The 20,898-nt window shown below is 56.0% G+C and overlaps 1 long non-coding RNA gene across 1 annotated transcript; it reads left to right on the top strand.

Annotated features, from left to right (window-relative positions):
• The first annotated feature begins 5,446 nt into the window (after positions 1–5,446).
• On the top strand, positions 5,447–20,553 carry LOC132021097 (uncharacterized). The gene is made up of 2 exons (XR_009405244.1): positions 5,447–5,949; positions 19,803–20,553. It is a non-coding gene; the product is annotated as an uncharacterized LOC132021097 (long non-coding RNA).
• The last annotated feature ends 345 nt before the right edge of the window (positions 20,554–20,898 follow it).

Below are 20,898 nucleotides of genomic sequence, written 5' to 3'. Positions count from 1 at the left end.
GCTCGGTGAAGAACGAGCCCGGCCCCGGGGCCTCTGCCAGGCTCCGCATTTCTGTCCACGCTCAGCGGTCTTCGTGACGCTGGCTTTGTGTTTGTGCTTCTGTTCTTTGCTACCGTCCTGTCAACCGTCTGATGGCTGGGCACGTGCCGGAGGGGCTGCTCCGGCCAGCCCGTTTAAGGAAGCCTGGACCGGATCGCCTTCAGAAGCGGCGTTACTGAGGCACAGAGAGCAGACGCGGGGCCCCACGTGCTCCGCGCGCCAGGCCGTGGGTGCTGGTGCATTCTTGGAGCTGTACGGCCAGCCGCACAACCTCGGGGCCCCACAACCTCGTTTTAGGGCACTGGCGCCCCCCTGAAAGGCAACTTCTCACTGTCCATACTCACTCCCCATTCTGACTCGGCTCTGGGCAATTATTAATCTACTTTTTGTCTCTGTATATTTGCGCACTATTTATTTATTTATTCTTGACATTTAAGGTAAGTGGAACCACACTGTGGGTCTTCTTTTGTGACTGGCTTCCTTGACTCGGCAGAATGTTTCCGAGGTTCATCTGTGTTGTGACCCAGCAGCTGGCACTGGTTTGTTACCAAATCGTGCTGCCGTACAGAATCTACTGTGTCTGGTTTCCAGTTCAGCGCCTAACGGATACCTGGGTTGTACCCTTCTCGGGGACATTATGGCTAATGCCGCCACCCACATTTGTACACAGGCTGTTGCGTGCACATGTGAAGGCATGTCCCCTGGGAATGTACTTCGGGACGCGACTGCAGGGTCATATAGGCCCAACATGCTTCCTGTGTTCAGAAACTACCGGGGCCTCTCTGCGTCCCTGTGGCCACACCATCTCTGCTCCGTCCGGCAGTGTGACTGTCCCGTTGCTCCACACCCTTGACGACACTGGTCATTTCCCTTGTTCTGGTACCAGCGGTCCTCGTGGGCATAGCTCGGTTGCGCGGTTCTCTGTCAGCTGGGGACAGTGCTTATGGGCCACCAGTACTTCTTCCTTGGTCACATTGCTGTTTTAGAAGCGCCGTGAGCAGAGGGTCCTGCACACCTGCCTCGGTGACGTTTCCTGACCATGAGTCGATGGAAGGCTGCCGCCGCGATCCCGCTGGCTCCTTCCTGGTGCGTGGCACCGCCGTCCCACTTAGAGCTCCCTCAGGAGCTGGGGCTGGTGGTGCCTCTGCCAGGGCCTCATGGTCCGATGTTGTTGGAGGGGGCAGCGGTGGGCTTGCCGAGCGCCTCCTGCCCGCCTGGACGCACTGTGGTGGCTTCTCATGTGTGGCGTCCTTTGGATTTCTGTAGGCCTGCACGGTCGCCGGGCTTCTCCCCGATTTTGTACAGGAGGGAGCTGAAGCTTGTCCAGAGTTGCCAGCGCACAAGGGGTGGTCTCAGGACCCGAGCCCACACCTCCGTTCTCTCGCTGTGGGGTGTCTAGGGACCTCGTCACACCAAGAGTTCAAACAACATGAACTTGTTCCTCTGGCTACTGCTTGGGAGACCTGGCCTTTTTTTCTTTTTCCTTTTTGAAAATATTTTCATCACAATAAAATATACACAGTGAAACTCAAAGCTTGAGCCATTTTTTTGAGGGGGTCTCGTGGCCCTGAGCACACGCCCACTGCTGGGCAGCCGTCACCGGCCTCACCACCGGTGAGGGGCTCCGTCCTGCACCCTGTGAAGCTCTGTCCTCGTGAAATGTTACTTTCCCACCCCTGCCCCGGCCCCTCGAGCCGCCCTCTCCTGTGCGTCTCTGTGAGGGTGACCACTCTGGGTCCAGCGAGTGAGTCCTGTTATACTGTGCTGTCCTGTGGCGTCTGGTTTACCTCAGGGCCCGTCTCGAAGCTTCATCCGTGTTGTAGCAGGTGTCAGGCCCTCCCTCCTTTGCAGGGCAGAGTCACGCTCGCTGCAGGGTGGACCCATTTCCACATCTCCTTCGTTCCCATCATGGACACTTGGGCTGCTTCTACCTGTTGCTGTGTTACAAATGCTCGCGTGAACATCACCGCACAAATGTCTCTTCCAGCCCTGGCTTCAGTGCTTGGGGTGCCTGTCCCGAAGGGAGCTGCCGAGCACAGGGTGGTCGTGCCCTTACTTTCTCGAGGAGCTTCTGTACTTTCCCATGGAGGCAGCGTCCCTCTGTGCTCACGAGCCGTGCACAGGGGAGCCGGGCCCGGCATTCTTTTCAAGAGCGGAATGAAGGAGGTTCACGTTTCCGTGTATAGGATCAAGAAGTCACAGGGGTAAAAAGCACAGCACGGCAGATACAGGCAGTTACACCGGAAAAAGGTTGTCCAACGACAGGGAGTCGCCCCCCGTCCTGTGTGTCAACGCTACTGAAAACCACCACCACCCAGTCGGGACAGGCGCCCTGCCTGGACGGACGGCATCCAGGGTCTGTGGGGCATCAGCCAGGGCAGCTCGAGGGCTCCTCAGAGGACTGGTGCGCTCCCAGAGGCAAGGGGCACTGCTTCCTGCCACTGGTTGCTCCCTCGGTTCCTGAGGTGGCTTCGGGGGTGAGAGGGCACGGCTGTGTCCGCGGCATCCCGTGCCTCGCCGGCTCTGATCCTGTCACCATGCGATGAACCATTTGGTCCCTTACACGTGGCTGGTCCCGTAGATGCCTGCCCAGACCTGGCTTCCCCCTTTCCATCCTAGAGATCGGCGCTTTTGTGCAGACTTAGCACCAGATGTGTGTTTACTGGCCCTGGGCCCTCCCCGCTCCTCCCGCGGCAGGGCCCAGCGCCCCCACCCCCAGCCCGCCTTCTGCGGGAGCCAGAGAGGACTAAAGGCTGCCACGTGTGGAAGACAGATTGGCGGGGCTGAAACCACGAGCACGGAGTCTGCTCTGGACACTCTTTCACAGCCTGGGACGAGGAGCCGCAGCCCAGGGGAGTGCGATGAGTCCCCGCTTCCCAGGAAGCAGGCCCTTCGGAGCTGCCCAGTCTGGCCAGCCGGGTGACGCCCTGAGCCACATGGCCTGTGGGGCGAGGGGCTGTCTGTGTCTTTGGATGGAAAGGGGGGTTAAAATACCTCTTCGTCTACTGAGGACTGCGTCCGTCGTCAGTCATGTCTCCTTCCTTCTGTTTAATGGGCCGGGCAGGTGCCGAGGCTTCCCGCCGCCCCGCGGCCCACCATTGCTCATTTAAGTGGAGGCTTAAACAGCTCCAAGAAGCAGAGAAGCCTGTGGATCGCAGCAAAGGAGTTCCCATTTCACTTCTCCCCCAGATGAGGTGGGTGTCGTGGAGCCTGACCGCTGACGCCCCTGAGCCGGCCGGAGTCATTCTGGGGGGTCGGAGGGGGCCGCGTGATGCCCACACCGAGCACGCTCCTAGAGGGCGGGGCTCCAAGAGGCAGAGGTCGCACTGTCATTTGACTGTTTTTCTGTCTGTTTTCCGTCTTACTGGTTAACGAGTCCCCACAATCCTCTGTTCCGGCCCCGGGGCACACATTCCGCATCACCTGCAAAGGTCAGAACAAGAGCGCGTCCCCGTGTCTCGCACCGCCAGGCGGGGACACAGAGCCTCAGGGCTCCCTCTTGCGGGGTTCCCCGGGTACAGTGAAGGCCCCCGCCAGGTACCTGTGGGGCCCTGCTCTGCCCTGCGTGCTCCTGCTGGCCCCCAAGCAAACGCTTCTCTGAGGTGGAATTATGTGTTGGAAACAAGAAAAATAAAAACTGGAAGGGCCGAGCCAAGAAGGGTTGATTTTCTGCTAGATTCCCACAGAACTCGGTTATGCGGAGACTCCATGTGCAGATCGCGGTCAGGCCCCGAGTGGACACCTCCAGGGCTGACCGGGCCCAGCAGCCCGACATCTGACCTTCTACCGAGACCCTCTCATTCCGATTATTGATTCTTTAACGGCAACTAATGATGAGGTAAGGCTCTGCCGGCTGCGCGTTTCAGTGCTATCGATCACTTGTTAAAGAGCAGGAGGACAGGCCCGTCCACGCACCCCGGACCTGAGAATCACTATGGGTTCCTGTGCTGCCCCCAGCACCCCTTCTGAGGGTCCCCCAGACCTCCCGCCTCTGGCCCCTCTCTGCCTGGGGTCCTCCAGTCCTGCTGGCTCTGACCCCTCCTGCTCAGGGTCCCCCGGTCCTCCCGGCCCTGGCCCCCTCGCTCACGTACACGCTGTGTCTCGTCTCCGCTGTGTCCACCTGCGGGCCTGCATCCCAGCTCTCTGTACCTGAAGCACACGTCTCACCCCCCATCTGTCTGAATCCTACCCGTACTCTCAAGACACATCTCAAATATCATTTCAAATGTCAAATAACAGAGTGATCTTTAAAAAATATAAATCAGATCATGTCATTCTTGTGCTTAAAATCTTTAATGGTTCTGACTGCCCTTTTCACGCAGCCGGGGGGCTCCCCACACCGGGCCCACAGCCCCTGCTTGGGTGCCCATTGGCTGGCCCATCCGGCCCTCAGGCCAGGTCTGGCTCCTCCCATCCTGGGGGCTGGACACCCGCTGCCCCTTCAGGGGCTGCCTTTCCAGCTCGCACACATCTGCTCTGTGTCAGTGGCTGAGTCGGCGTCCAAGTGGATCCTGGAGGAGCCCTTCCTGGGGCCCGGGTGGGGTAGCCGCTGCAGAGGGCACGCAGACGCCCCCAGACGCCATGACGTGTGGCCCCCGGGGCTTGGCAGAGGGAACAACGGTTGCCTAGGGCCAGCCGGGACGTCCGTCATCCCAGGGGTCCCGGCTGGGCCCCCGGTGATCCTGTGCTCGTGGAAAAGGGAAGGGGACAGGAGGGTGAGTCAGAGAAGCCATGGGAGGGGCTCACCCTGAGTTGCTGGCTTTGAGGATGGGACCGGGAAGGAGCCAGCAGCCCCCAGGAGCTGGGAATGGCCCGGAAGCTGGGAGACAGCTGCCCGCAGGGAGGGAGGGTCCCCGAGGAGCCGCGCATCCATCCTGGGTTCTGCTGGGGAGCCTGTGGGGGCCTGTTGGTCTCTGATGGCAGCACCTCGCTGTTTCCTCCCTGGCCCTGCTCCTCTGAGATAACAGGATCCTGTCCACTTGTCTGTTTGCCCGTGGGTCCCCAGCTGGAATGTGATCGGGGCAGGCCTGTGTCCGCTCACCCCAGGGCCGTGTGGGTGTGGGGGAGGCGCACCGTGGATGGGGCCTGGTGAGCACACGCTGAGTGGCTTTTGTCTGATTTCACTGTATTTTAGTTTTGTAATAAATCCGATTTGTTAGCGAATAAATATGTATGATTTGTTAAACCTCTTTACGCCGTCCGAAACAAATACAATCGCGGTTTTGTGTATGACTGTTTGGAGAGGCAGCCCCTCATCTAGGGACTGGTCTCGGAGCCGCCCAGTGGGCCGGGCGAGAGGTTCCGGACTCTACAGACCCAGCCCCGGTCCCACACGCCTATAGGCCAGGCCTTTGACCTCTGATGGCAGGTTTCCCCTGACCGTGGTGCCAGGGACACTCACCTGTGCTCATCTGGCGTGGCTCATGGGGACGCCTGTGCTGGGGCCATCTGAGCACTTCGTGTCCTCTCCGGGGGTCACGACCTGCAGGCGGCTCCCACCGAGGGACATGTGGGTCCTGATCGCCACCTGCAGGCCTGCTGGGGCTGCCGCCTCCGGGGAGCCCTCGGCCAGCCCGCTCCTCACTGGCCTTTCTCCCGCCGTCCCCACGGCAGCCGCTGCACTCCGAGTCCTTCCCGGGCTGTCTGAGCTGCCCAGGGACTCGTTTCGGGGATGGAGTGATGTCTGCTATCTGGATGGTCTCCAGGGCACCGAGGCGAGCAGATGGCCTGGAATTTAGGAGAGACGAGACGGCGCTGCGGCACCGAGCAGAGCTATTTCTTCCTGGAGATGCTTCCTGTCAGGTAAACACCAGCAAATCAAAAACCAATTCTGCAGAGGGACGATTTCGCCTTCCAAAGGATGAAATTACTGAAGCTGAGAAACAACGTGCGTTCCGTGGAGAAACCCAGGTACGGCGGTTCTGCAGAGCCCGTGTGTTTTCCGCGTGTCCTGTGCCCGGCATGTGCCCCTGCAGGGGGATCGCGGGCGCAGCCGCTGATGTCAGGCCTGAGAGCACCGGCTCTGCTGCCCACAGTCAGCCGCTGTCACGAAGCTCGGAGACGGCAACTGTCTGCCGCGGCCTCTGCCGGGTGCTCACGAGGCCTGTGTCCCCCATGCCCTCCCATGTCCCCCTATGTCCCCCATGTCCCCCGCATGTCTCCGCACGTTCCCCCGGGACTCTCTCCACCACTCACAGCCCGCAGTCTCTGCACTGGGGAGGAGGGCGAGGAAGCCGGACACGCCCTGCCCGGGCGCTGCTTGCTTTCAAGCCTGGGCCTGGTGCTGGCCGGGCCGCCGCGTGGAGCTCGGTTCTCACTTGTCATCGCCACCTGGGAGTCCACCTGGCTTCCAATAAATCACACCCCGGACAGCAGCCCAGGGATGTGGGCCCTGATTTCCTCTCCACCGCCGATAACAACAGACAATTGATTTCCTGTCCAGAGCTGGGTTCTCCAGCGAAATTAAAAGAGTCAGGTCTCGAGGCAAATAATATTGTAATCTCCCCGAACCTCAGTCTCTAGCATGAGCTAGCGTTGTATGCTTCTGATGCTCTCAAAACCCAGAGGGGCCCTAGCTTTCCCCTCTGCCTGTCTCGTGCCCTTGCTCCGTGATGCAGGCCGAGAGCTCACGAACCAGCCCCGACCCACACGGCCTCCCGCTGACCCGCATGGCCTCTCTTGACCCGCACACCCTTCCCCTCTGATCCACACAGCCTCCCTCCCTCACCTGAACAACGTGTCTCCGACCTCACACCCTCCTGTGTCTGACCTGCACCACCTCCCTCACACCTATGGCCTCTCTGCGACCCTCATGCCCGCCCTCCCTGACCCTCACGCTCTCCTTACAGAGAAGAGTCAGCGGGGCCGTGCGCGTGGGCACTGGCAGACTCCACAGACGGAGAGTTCCCACACGTGCGCACACGTGGCCGGGCCTGCACGTTTGGATGCCGGGGAAGAGAAGGAAGGGAAGCTAGGTCTTCTTGTCCAAACGCGTGGACTCCAGGACACGCACCTGTCTTCCCTCTGCCCTCCCTCTGCTACCGCCTGGGGTCCACACTGTGTGCTGGCCGGCCTGTCCCCGGGGGTGCAGCGAGTGGCCCCGGGTTTTCGCCTCCACAGCGGTCACCGTCATCCCACAGACAGGGCGCCTCCATGTGGGGAGAGGGAGAGGGTCGGGCGCGTCCAGAGCAGGGGTGTTGGGGGAGGCCGAGGGAGAAGGCAGTGTGTCCGTGGGCAGGACTCGGGCCACGAGGCCTGGGGGCTTCTTCCCCCCTCCCCCGGGAAGGAGAGCTCGGCCCCTCCCCGGCCTCTGATGCCCGGGCTCTGGAGCACAGCAAGCCCAGGGCTGGATGCTGGGCCGCCTGTGTGGTTTCGGTTTTCTCACCTGTACGCCGGGGCCATGGGCACGGTTGGTCTTTGGGATGAGACAGCCTATGGAGCACCCGGCATGGGGTCATCCGTGCCCCTCTGTCACACCCGCGCAGGCCGTGGCGGGAAGACGGAGGGAGCTGTGCAGAGAAGGCACTAGAAGCAAACCATGCCCACATCTCACTTTTGCGATGGAGAGACCGTGGCCAGTTGCTCCCGTCTGGTGATTTTTACAAATCCTTCGAGTCCCGCCTGAGGGCCCGGCTCCCCCCAAGTCACTGGTCTGGCACCATCCCTACTGTCTGGGATGTCCTTGCCGCTGGGCTCAGCTTCTCCTAGATGGATCCCGGTGGTGCTCGATCGATGCTCAGGGTTCCGCCAGCCCCTCGGAGGGCCTGGGTTCCGGCCAAGCCGATCCTTCTTCCTGCTGCCTTCTCCCTGGGGACTGTGGGGCGGCTTCTCGGTGTCCCTGATCCCCTGCCCACAACTGCAGGGAGCTATGGGCTCGGCGGCCGCTGGGCGTCCCCGGTGTGATCTGACTGTGCGGACCCCCGGCTCCCCGGGAAGCAGCGGCGGCTTTGCACACAGCGAGGCGGCGACCCCCGAGGCGCAGCACGTGCAGCATCTTGGGTCCAGGTAGATGCACGTTTCGGACGAGATGTGTGCTCTTTGGTGTTCGTGTGGGTTTTGTAGCTGTAACAAGGAGACTCGGTCCCCCAGAAAATATTTTTTTAATGTAAAAAAGTGATTGATTGGAGACATTTCAGTTTCCTATTTTTGTTTTCTGAAGGTTCCTATAAAGATGGAGAATGTAGGAATTCCTGATCTGATGCCAGAGATTATTTTTGCCCTGACCTGCTTATTTTCACTTTTAAGCATGTATAAATGCTCTGTCCTCTCCTATTTAACTCAAACATGCACCAAGCTCTCGCGGCTGATGAGGGCTTGTCGCTAGACTCGCCCTTCTCCTAGCTGTCCGGGGTCTGTGTTTACTCGTCCCTCTGTCCATTGCCTCCTTCCCCGTCTGCTCCCCCCTTCCTGCCCCCCTCCCCTCCCCCCCTCTCCCCTCCCTCCCCGCTCTCTCGGTTAGAAGCGCTTTACTTCTCCAGGACCATAGATCCGTCTACAATTTGCACCAGGGACAGCACGACTAACTTTGTGTCCCATCTGCTGCCCCCGAGGGGGTGTCTGCTGTGAACGTGTGTGGGTCTCCTTCATCGTCTCCCCCCGCCATTAACTAACTTTCCCAACATAACTTTTCTTTTATTTAAGTTTTTTGGAAGATTTTATTTTTAAGTCATCTCGGCATCCAACGCAGGGCTCTAACTCACAACCCGGCGATTGGACTCAAATGCCTCACCAGCTAAGCCCGCCAGGCACCCCTGTTTAATACATTCTTATCCGGAGCCTACTATGTGCCTGGTCCTCCAGGAAGGGTTTTAAATAAAAATAACTTATCTGGGGCGCCTGGGTGGCTCAGTGGGTTAAGCCTCTGCCTTCGGCTCAGGTCATGATCTCAGGGTCCTGGGATCGAGCCCCACATCGGGCTCTCTGCTCAGCAGGGAGCCTGCTTCCTCCTCTCTCTCTGCCTGCTTCTCTGTCTGCTTGTGATCTCTGTCTGTCAAATAAATTAATAAAAAACCTTTAAAAAATAACTTATCTAACCCTCACAAGAGAACTGTTAGATAGATACTCATATCTTCATTTTACTGATGAAAAAATTAAAACAAAGAGTAGGTAAGATTCTAGCTCAGGGTCACATGGCTACAGCAGTGGAAGCAGGATTTGGACCAGACAGCCAGGTAGATCTGAGCTCTTTTTTAAAAAAATTTTAAGATTCTTATTTATTTGTGAGAGAGAGAGAGAGAGAGAGAGAGAGCGTGAGCAGTTGGGAGCCGCAGAGGGAGCGGGAGAGGCAGCGAGCCCGACGTAGTGCTGGATCCCGAGACCCTGAGATCCTGACCTGAGCTGAAGGCAGACTCCTACCGACTGAGCCCCCCAGGCGCCCACATCTGGGCTCGTGATCTCTTGCGGGCCACCCCTCAAATCTGAGTGCCAAAGTCTATCACGCACGACCTGCCCAGACCTGTCCAGGCACATTTCTGGGTCTCCGTTCATTGGCGCCATCAATGTGTGTGTTTTGGCCCTCGAGGCTCGCCCATTTATATCTTGCGCTTTATTTCATCATGAAGGGTCCTACAGGCATCCAAGTTACTCGCGGTTGAAAACTTCCCTTGCCTTTTCTTGCTTTTCATTACTCTAGGTGGTCTTTCTGACCAATTCTACATCAATGATCCTACTGGAATTCTGCCCGAGTTGCATTAGATTCACGTGTCAGGTCGGCAGGAGCGCGCGTCTTCCCCACATCAGTCTTTGGATATGGAACGCGCCGTCTTCCTTCACTGGTTCAAATCCATTCTTATGGCACCTTGTTGGCCTGTGGCTTTCATCCCAGGAGCCTGACGTAGTCTTTGTAAGGTCAGCTTCTAGATACTCGATTTTACTGTTAGGAATAGGATTCTTTTTTCACGTTTGCCCTGTTAATGCTGCCGTATAGGAAAACTATTGCTTTTTCTATTCATGTTATGGAATTTTATAAATGTGTATATTTTCAGATTCTTTTTTTTTCACATAGGCGTGTTTGAATTATGTCAACTTTGCCCCTGCCTTCCTGACGGATGATGGCTAGCTAGCGGGCGAGATATGGGTTGCCCCCCCCTTTTTTATTTTGCTGGGGGGCTGGGGGAATGCTGGGAAGGCCGACTGCCTTGTCTTCCCCGCGGTTTCAGAGGGAACACCACCTCTCATGTAGCGCTGGGTTTCTGCTATCAGCTTTGTGGCTGGAGTAGATATTTTTAATCACATTCAGGAAAGTAGTCCTCATTCTTAGTTTATTAAAAAGTTTTTGTGCTTGTCTCTGGCATTTCCTCATGTGTGCAGAGCGCTTGTCTCCACTGACTTACACCTGCGGCGAGCAGATACGACGTTTGCAGTGTTACCGCTCCTGCCCTGGGCTCACTGCCTGCACCCGCCCCCACCCCCGCCGTGGCTTTCATGTCCCACCATGGTAGTTCGTGTCTAATTTTTGCATCTGTATCCCTGCCTTTCATTTCCTGTTCAACCTGCCCTTGCTCAGGTCTCTTGGATGCGCCAGCTCTGTGAAATGAATTCCTGGGATGCGTGACATCTTCTTGTGTTCTCTGGAATCACTTATCCGGCATGGAAATGATCTGCTCTGCTGTGATGGTCTCAAAGCCTAGCCTGTGAAATATCTGGCCTGGTACCCTGTGAGAGATAATTCTTGAATAACATTTTCAATTTCATACACAGCTTTTTGTCTATTGCTTATTGATTCAATTATGGGACTCGTTTTCCTGGAGAAAAGCATATATTGCTTAAATATCAACATCAAGAATGAAATGTATTTATTGATCTTCCCTAGATAAATTGAGGAAACTGACACATTGATCTTCTTTGACCTCTCCTTCGGTGTTCTGTGGGTCGCCCCCCTTACACCATCACTAGTATACTCAGTGTTCTCGTTTTCAAGAGTTACACGCGGCAGGAACACTAATTCAGGTTTGTGTGATGATGGGGTTTTAATCCTGCCTGCCAGTCTGTTACGCCATGACTTTTAATTTTTGAGCGACTTTTCCTTTATTTCTTTGTTGATGACCTGCATCGCGTTCCCAAGGGGAGGCGAGTGGGTGTGTGTTCTGAATATAGAATTTGGGGTCAATGGCCTTTCACCTCTGGAATCTGTTTCATTGCTTTGTAGGATTTCCTGGTGTGAAAGGAGAGTGAAGCCCAGACGGATGCGTGTTTGTAACAGGAAACCCGTTTTTCCTACTGGATTTTAAAAGGAAGCTTTTTCCACAATTTGATTCAGGTGTTGGAACCTTACCCTCAGTTCTAGTGGCCACATGTGGTGTCCTCCAAGCATCCAGGTTTGTCTGTTTCCAGGACCCCTTCCTCCCAGGCGCCTGGCGTCGGCCCCGTGTTCCGATCTCTCCTGTGTGTAGCCCACATGTCTAGTGTGCCCTTCCTCACTGCGTTGGATGCCTTGTTCCGTCCTGCGGCATCACGGGCCAGCCCCCAAGCCTTCCTTTAACAGTGTTCACTTGATTTTTCTGCATAATGATTAGCATCTACACAAATTAAAAAATGCTATGCATTTTTGGACTTCTGGATGCATTTTTATTATTTTTTATTTTTTTGAAGCGTTAGTCGTTGCTGGAAATTATTTCCTTGACTAAGGCTATTCCTAGTTTCTATCGATTTGGCACCTTTTTAAAAGACTTTATTTATTTAAATAAAGAGAGAGAGTGAGCGCAAACAGGGCAGAAGGGCAAAGGGAGAAGCTGGCTCTCCACCAAGCAGGGAGCCCGGTGCCAGGCTCGAACCCAGGACCCCGAGACCGTGACCTGACCTGAAGGCAGACAAAATCGACTGAGTCGCCCAGGCGCCCCTATCAATTTGGCATCTTATCAATTCTTATCTCAGTTCCTATTTCTAGAGTCCACGTTTTCTTTTCTTTAAATAACTTTATCGAGATGGATGTAATTCACATTAAATTCATATCACATTCATTATCCTAAAATTCACCCTTTTGATGCATACAAGCCAGGGGGTTTCTGTATATTCACGGACTCGCATGACCACCACGACAGATTTCAGAACATTTTGTTACCTCCCAAGCGACACTGTGCCTGTTGGCGGTCACCCCTCCCCCCGTCGTCCCGGCCCCCCGGCACCCACGGGTCTACTTTTGGTTTCTACGGACTCACCTATTCTGAGCATGTGCTGTGAATGGAATCACCGGGCGGCCCTTTGCCACGGACGTCTTTCCCTTGCCAGTCTTCTCCTTCCCACCCAGGCTGTGGCGCGCATCCGTCCTTCCCTGTCATAACTCACTCACGGGTGTTCTATTCCCGGGTGGGCCCCACCTTGGTTGCCCGCCCAGCAGTGACGGCCTGCAGTTCACGCTCTGCTGGCCACTGCTACACGGTGTGTTGTGTACGTTGTGTACACTGTGTGGATGAATTTTGCAGTGATCTCGGGTTCATGTCTATGGGTGGAATTGCAGGGTTTATGGTAACGCTGTTTAATATTTTGTGGAACTGGTAAAATATTTTCCAAAAGGAAGGCACCACGGCACATTTCCACCGCCAGGGCCGTGTATGACGGTCAGTTTCCCCACGTCTTCACCAACACTTGTTACCGTCTGTCTTTGTAAACTGTAGCCATCCTAGTGGATGTGAAGAGCTATCTCCTGGTGCTTTTGCATTCCTTTCCTTCCATTGATGTTGAGCATCTCTTTTATATGCTCATTGGGGGTCTGTGTATCTTCCTGGGATAAATGTGTACCCTTCCTTTTTTTTTAATTTGGTTGTATCATTATTATTTTTAATTTTTGAGTTGTAAGCATACTTTCTTGGCTCTGTGTACTAGACCTCTATCAGATGTTTGATTTTCAAATAGTTTCCCCAATTTTCCAGGTTAAATTTTTAATATTTTTTATAGTGACATTGTCCTTTGAGGTACAAAAGTTTTTAATCAAATCCCAATTACCAATTTCTAAAAACCATTTATTCTCTTGGTGTCATATTTAAGAAGCTGTTACCCAATATCAGGTCATAAATATATATTCCTGGGATTTTTATGGGAACCTTACACTTCAGTCAATGACACATTCTGAGTTGGGTTTTGGACGTGACGTGAGGTAGGGATCCACATTCACTCTTTTGCATGTGGACGCCCAGTTGTCCTGGGGTTCCTTTTTGAAAAAGGCTGTTCTCTCCCTGTAGAATCACTTTTTTATCTGGACGCTCAGTTCTCTTCTGTTGGTCCATATACCCGTTTTCCTGCTGTTACGAGATGTCCTGATTTGTCTCTGGTAGCAACCGCTTATGGTCTGTTTCGTCTCATGTAAGTATAGCCCTCAGCCCTGATGCTTGCTGTTTGCATGGTGCTTATTAACTTTAATATATCTTGGAGATCTGTTTTTAAGGAAGGGCAGAGGGAGAGAGAGAATCTTCAGCAGGCTCCACCTTCAGCTCAGAGCCCGATGTAGGGCTTGATCTCACGACCCTGAGATCATGACCTTAGCTGGAAACCAAGAGCCAGGATGCTTATCTGACTGAGCCACCCAGGGGCCCCTATCTTGGAGATCCTTACGTATTAAAATTTTTCATTCATTTTCCATTTATGGCCGTTCCATAATTTACTGATATAAATTCCATCTTTGAGATCCTGAAATTTCAGCATAGAGTGGACATGAACATGGACCTTCCCTTTTACATACTTCCAGACACTTGCAGACGCTCCCGATCTAAAGTCTCGTGCTTTTCTTCAGCTCTGGAAAGATCTGTCCTGCTGTTTACAAGAGAACACCACCCCACCTGTTTCCTTTTGTCATCCTCCTGCGGACCAGTCTGGACTGATTCTCCGCGTCTTCGCGCCCCCTTTCCTGTCTCTCTCTGCGTTCAATTGTTCCTGTCTCTGTCTTCTAGAAAGCGAACGCAGCCTTCTGGTGCGCAGTGTTTCTGGCTCTGTTTTCACATCTTCTGCTGAGCTCTTCTCTTCTGGTGTTCTCTACATGTTCGCGTGCTTCAGTCGCAAATTCTTCTCCGCAGTGACCTTCATTATGTGGACGCGGAACCCCGCTGAGTCTCTTCTGTTTTCTGGACGATCCTTTTCTTCCTCTAGGGGAAATCAGTGCCGCTTGGGTTTTGTCTTTCTTGCTGTTGCTTTTCTTCCAAATATACGGTGACCCTTAGTGGTATCTTTCTCCTCCTCAGTGGAAACCGGCTGATGGGTGTGGGTGGCTCTCCCGGCTGCTCCCCCACGTTGCGATGTCTGGGTCCTGGACAGGTGTCCCCTCGGTGGGGGTGGCCCCAGCCTCTATGAAGAGGGCTCTAGGAGGGCAAGCCTATCCTGCTGGATCCCGGACAGGACTCCTTCCTCCCACCTCAGCCCCTCAAGGGTCGCTAAGCCCCGCGGCTTCTCTGTCTGGGGCGCGACACCCCCGTCATCGGAGAGCTCGCTGGCTCCCGTTAGCACTCTGGTTTTGTCCCAGGGCCTGCCGCTGCTGCCCGCGACTCTGGAGGTGCCCCGGTGGCCCCTGCAGCCCCCGTGGGAGCCGGGGCTAGGAACAGGGGCCCTGCGCCCGGGTGCCGTGCTCCCGGGGGTGGTGGGCGCTGCACTCCACCAGCTGCAGCTCGTTGGCCGCCGCAGTTCCAGGGCCTCGGCGTCCAGGAGGCTACTCAGCGGTCCGCTGCGGCCCTGTCACCCTTTCTCAGCCGCAGTGGAGATGCACGGACTCGGTCGCAGCGCTGCGTCTGGGGAGCAAGAACGCACCTGCCGCGCTGCCGTCCGGGGCCGAGCCGGCCGGGGACAGACGCCGGGAGAGAAGGGACAGCTCCGACGGCGATGTCCGTGAGGACGCTCCCTCCGCGGGCCAGGTCACTGCCTGCGGGGAGGGACGCCCGAAAGCCCTGCAGGGAAGGGGCGGGGAGGGCTCCAGCGCGTCCCACCTCCGCCCCGAAACCAAACTCGCCGTTCAGGGTTCGCCTCGTTTCTCGCGTCTTCACTGTGTCTTACCCCACTCCGCGCCAGGAAGATTTTGCCTCAAAAAGCAATTATTCTGCTTAACTGGTGAAGTACATTCCTGGATGCCAACTCACATGGGCCCGGACATCTTCCTCTGAAAATATGGGAAGTAAATTAGCTAATTATTGTTTTTGAATTGACACGCTCTTCAGGCGTTTGATTTATAACTTAATTGTACTGCTTTAGGTAACTTCCAATTTTTAACTGGTCCATTTGAATAACTCAACGTTCTCTCTCAGATTAGCCAAAGGAAGATTAAAAAGTGAGCTGGAGAGTTTGGTAGCTTTGTAACAATAGCATAAAATGTGGAATAATGAACTGTAAATGTGTCTAATTACATAAATAATGCATTTGTGTAATTGTCAAGTAAGGGGGTGTGCTAATGAATCAATTATTTTTAATTGTAGGATGCTTGATTGTTTCAGAAATATAATTGATTGTAATCAAGAATCAATTAAATGTTGATAGTAATTATGTTTATCAAGCTTAAATACATGACATCGTTACACTGTAACTGCTTCAGGAAGAGGGAGCGAGGATGAGGTTGTTCTAAGTGAAGGAGAAACAGCTCATCTTTATGCCAACAGCTCGGCAGTGGTAGGACCGCACAGTAATGAGGGAGAGAAGGAAGCGGCTCTCCGAGGCTTATCCGTCGCGGCTGATGAAGACGAACTCCTCCAGCTGTGAGCTCTGCGAGCTCATCACATCTCCGGAGCCGGGCGGGTTGATGCCTGTGGGGAGTGTCTGGATTAGAGGCTTCGAAGATAGAAACCGCAGGTGCGCGGCCGGCGCGGGCACGGCCAGGCCCTCGCCCGGCACTGCTCTCGGTGAAACCCGGCGTGTGATCCCAGGACGACGGAGGGTCTTGGGAAGTGCGTGAGGCACCTGCCTCGGGCGTGCTGCTCTGCGGCTCTGCCTGGAGGTCCTCGACCCTGTGAAACTCACGGTGGGTGGCCTGCGCATCGTAGGAACGACCGTACTGTTCGAGATGCTGCCGGATTTCAGGTCCTGTCCGCTAAGCTGTCCTGTCCCGTAAGCGTCTCTACGCGCAGGGCTGTGTCCCTACCACGGGCCATACAGTGGGGACTTGATAACTGCTGGACGGGTAATGAAAGGACTCCTCGCCATCTGTTAGCTGAAGAGGGTGCTGCTTCTTGGTGGCTGCCTTTGTCCTCCGCCTACCAGTCTTCGGCTGACCTCGGCGCGGCCGTGCTCTCCCATCTGCTGTTCCTTCCTTCCTCCCCTCCCTCCAGTAAAACCTTGCCGAGCACCTGCTGTGTGCCGAGAACTGTCCGAGGGTTAGGGTCTGTTGACTCACAAGGTAAGAGAGTCGTCACCCCGAGGAGCTCAGTGAATGAGTGGAAGCAGGGAGCTGAAGCAGTCGTCGTGACAGGATGGGACAAGCGCTCTGGGACACGGAGGGGCGTGCCTGGTCCCAGTCTGCACATTAGGCGGGTCGTGGAGCCGGCATCGCCACCCCGGCAGAGTGACCGCTGGGCCCATCCCTTCGCTGCCGCGTGGGGACCTTCTCATTAGCTGATTCCAGCCGCGTGGGGACCTTCTCATTAGCTGATTCCAGAAGCCCTCACAGCAATGTCCTTTCTCTTTGGGGGAGATGGCGGGTTGGTGCTGTCCATCTGGACACACATTCCTGTCCGTTATTGGAAATTTTCTTGTGTTGTTTCTTTGATAGTTTCTTCTCTTTGCTCTTTTCTCTCTTTCCGGTGCTATGACTTTTTTGATGTTAGATCTCCTGGGCCGATACTCTAATTTTCCTGTATTTTCATTCCTATTTCTTACATTTCTGTTCTGTTCTACTTTGTAATCCAAACTTACAGTATTTTCAGTGCTTGATGTTCTACTTTTCAATTTCCAAGATTTTTTTTTTTCATTTTCACTGATTTTTTTTCATAGCATACTGGTCTAACTTTATTTTATTTTTTAAAAAGTTTACTTATTTATTTGTCAGAGAGAGAGAGAGAGCGAGCACACAAGCAGAGGGAGGGGCAGACAGAGGGAGGAACAGGCCCCCCGCCGAGCAGGGAGCCCGATTTGCTGGCTGTGGGTGATGTTCTCTCCGGGGACGGGCTGTGGGCTCTGCAGGCCCCTGGAGGCCCAGCTTCCCTCCTGACGGTCAGCACCCCCGTCTGCAACACGAGGCAGTGTGTGCGTGTCCTCGCCAGGTCCGAGGCCCCGGGTGGTATGAAGAGGGCTTTTGCGCGCGTGCGTCCCCCTGCCCTGTCTTCCTGTCGCCGGCCACACAGTGTCCGTGCTGCACACACCTAAGCAGCCCAGGGTCCAAACCACTTTTTTTTTTTTTTAAAGAGTGATGCTTTACCCCGTCCCCACCAGGGGGCAAAGTCAAGCGCACAGATAACCACCGACCAGTTCCCACCTTCCCTTCCACCCATCACGCTGTAAACTGGACGTTCGGTGACCTCCGGCCTCAGTCTTCTCCCGCGCATCCTCCTCGGCACCTGGTGTGTCCTCCTCCCCCGTGGATGAGCCCGGCTCTCTGGAGCTCATGTGGGCAGAGCACCTTCTCAGGTCCGGGCCTGGCTCCGCGGCAGGCCTGGCTCCCCGAGGGAAGGGCGAGGTTTGGGAAAGCCTCGCGAGCCTGAACGTGCGGGGCTCCGTGTCCCTGCGGCGGGCAGGATCCTGCGGGCAGAGTGCCCCATACAAATGTGCGTCCTCGGCTCTCTCTCCAAGCGAGTGAGCAAGGATCTTGGCACGGAGGGGCTTGCACTCTGAATATTCTTAGAAATCTGCAGCCATCTGGGCCACGCGGCTTAGCTGCTCGGGAGACGTGTCCGGATCGTGACGCTGCTGCTGGGAAGGGTCTCCGGGACCCAGCCCGGTGCGGGGCGTGATGCGGTCGGAGTGAACGGAGACGGGTTGGGGAAGGCTCCCAGATGAGGAGACGATCATGGCTCTCACGATCTTGTCCACGTACCCTAAGCATGGCCTTGGCCTCAGGCATGTGGAGAGGAGAGCACTCAGCACGAATTCGTAGGAGCTTTTGAATCGGTTGGCGCGTCTGTGATGACGGTTGTCTTCTTTCTCGCTGGCGTGTCACAGTGCGGCCATGGTGGCTCTACTTCCCTCCAGACACGCTGCCCATGGTGCCTGTAGGACTCCGTGCTGACATCCGCCTGTGTCCCAGATCCTCCCCGAGGTGGGGTGTGGACTCTGGGCCTCATGTCTCCGGGCTGTGCTGTGCAGGGGCTGCTCCTGTCGTGGGTGGGGTGGGGTGGGGTGGGGGTACCTGCTCAGGGAGCCTCACCTGCACTGGATGGGGGCGGGGGGGCTGTTCCTGCTTGAAGAGCCTCACCTGCGGTGGACAGAGGTCCCTGCATCCCGCCTTGGCTCCTGGCGCCTCCTGCAGTGGCCGTTCAGTGCTGTCCCCTGGGCAGGCTTCAGGCTCAGGACAGCAAGGCCGTCTCAGGCAGAGAGGGGAGGTGAGCGAGCCCGGAGTGGGCTGGGGTCTTGCAGAGGAGGGTGCGCCTGTCTGGAGCTGGAGCAGCGAGGCTGAGGACGTCTTTGGGTCCACAGGGCGACGGCTAGGCCGTCTTGAAGAAACGTGTGTGAGAGGATACAGGGGTAGATGCTCAGGGCAGGGGAGCGGCAGGTGTGGTGCTCCGGGCTCTGGGGCAACACGAGAGCGTGTGGGACCCGCGTGTTCTTCGGTGCCCTCTGAGCCCAGGCACGGCACGAGAGGCCAGGATGGGGCAGCGGCGTTCCTGCGGCACAGGCAGGATTTGCTAGACAGAGAGGAGGGAGTGTTTGCGCTGGTGTGTGCACGTGTGTGTGCGTGCGTGTGCACGTGCGTGTGCCTGACAAGCAGGAAAGGACCGAGCTCTGCCGCCTGCCGCCTGCCGCCTGCCGCGGGTGTGGTGCGGCCGTGTGAGCGGCCCTAAGGAGGGCCCCTGCAGGCGGATGGACCCGGGCGCAGGACAAGGCACAGAAGGACTCGTGTGGGCAGACCCCAGGCATGTGGCGGGGTGACCCGGGCAGCCAAACCACACGGGCGGTGCGGGGCCAGAGAGGGGCTCGGGCGAGTGGGAGTGATGTCATGTAGGGCTGGCAATTACTGTTTCATATGCAAGGATTTTAGAGATTTGGAGAAGAATCCACGTTTTTACCTAAAGAAGCTGGCGGGGGAGCCAGTTGCTGAAGGTCACACGGAAACTGAGCAGAGTGAGGCCGGCTCTCCCCTCCCCGCCAAGTGCACCGGATGTTTCCGGGAATCGATAAATCATGAATAATGCATGAAAACCCGTTTTTACAGCAGTAGGAAAGGGGATAAAATGTATCCTGTGAGGCTACCTGGAGAGGACAAACACGCGTAAATAAAACATACGTAAACAGTAAAGAGAAGGGTGTCCCCCCCGGGGCGGGGATGGCGGGGGCCCCCCTCACCCTGCCGAGGCCTGGGGCTGCTGCGGGGCGGGCGACACTGGTGGGGCCACTGTGATGGCAGCCAGGAGCCACCAGCACTGTGGCGTCCATCCCGCCGCCACCTCTGCCTTCCGGCTAGGGCCCACCCACGGGACGGGCTTTCTCTAGACATCGGGGACGCAGGGCAGGGCCCGAGCTCCTGGGTGGACAGGCCGAGGGCAGATCTGGGACCAGACTTGGCGGCCCCGAATATCACCCCGCTGGGCCAGGAAGACTGGCGGGCTCTCCTGTCCCGTCCCCTTCCTCTGGCCCTGCTCTCCTGCTTTCTCCCCTTCCTGCCCTATTTCTGGTCTGTTCTTTTCCTTCTCTCTTCTTTCTTCCCTTAGAGTAAGACACTGACTCGGGCAAGCGGAGCCAGAGCCTCTGAAGCCCCAGGCTGGGCCCACCCCCCCAGCTTCCCCTCCAGCTTCTCTGGCTGCCTTTGCAGAGCAGCCCCGCGGGCTCCGTGCTCCTGGCCCTGGGGGTGCAGCTGCGAACGGATATGGCTGAGCAGAATGCACTCACCGAGCGATTCCGCAAGAAAGGCCCTCGCTCTCCTTTTATTGCATCGCATAAATTTCCAGCCTCCGCTGCTAGTGGGATGTGCTGACTTTGATGGAGCGTGGCGCATCGCCTGGAATTTACAGCTGGGTTTTTCAGTGTGGGGCTTGGCTTATTACTCTTTTGGGTAACCTCTCGGGAGACGTGGGATAGCTTCTTTGTGGCCAGACACTCTGAATAAGTTCTGTAATTTCCATGAGGGATGTTGGCCCTCACCGTCAGCCTGCGTGCTAATAAAGGCAGAGGGCTGTGTTTCAGGGAGCCACTCAGTCTGCACTGGCTTCTTCCAGGAGGGTGTCCTCGGGCGCCATGTAGCCTGACCGGTGTGCACCAAAGGCTCATAGATGTGGCATGGGAGGAAGGTTCCAGAAGTGCTCACTGCCCATTCACCTAGATCAATGCTTTCTGACACTTTCAAAATGAAGCCTCCTTTGTCTTAAAAACTGTCAGAGCCCCTTGCTCCCCACCAACATTGCTGGTTTCCTTGTACTACTTGTTGATTGAGAAAAAAGCATAAATAAAACTACTGTGCACTTACTTATAGTTTAAAATGGTTTCATGTTTTATAAAATACAGCAGCATCTGGGCACATCTGCAGACAGCCTGTTATTTGGCCTACAGCCAACCCTGGACTCCCACTGATGAGCAGAGCCCGCCCCACCCCAGCCCCTGCAGCTCAGGGTCTCCAAGGGCGTGCTGTCTCTGAAACCTGCAGGTGGGGTCTGCGGCTCTCGGTGCTTTGGGAGCTCCCCCTAAACCCAGTGGGACCGTCAGGGAGCCTTGCGTGTGGATGGCCTTTCTCCCGCCTCCTTCCCCACAGTGAGCTCCCTCTGCGGAGCTGGACTCTGTGCCTGTGTCACTGGCCTGGAGGGCAGCGCAGGA

Source organism: Mustela nigripes, chromosome 7 (genome assembly GCF_022355385.1).
Source record: "Mustela nigripes isolate SB6536 chromosome 7, MUSNIG.SB6536, whole genome shotgun sequence".
NCBI classification, from domain to species: domain Eukaryota; kingdom Metazoa; phylum Chordata; class Mammalia; order Carnivora; family Mustelidae; genus Mustela; species Mustela nigripes.
This window is presented reverse-complemented; position numbering and strand designations above follow the sequence as displayed.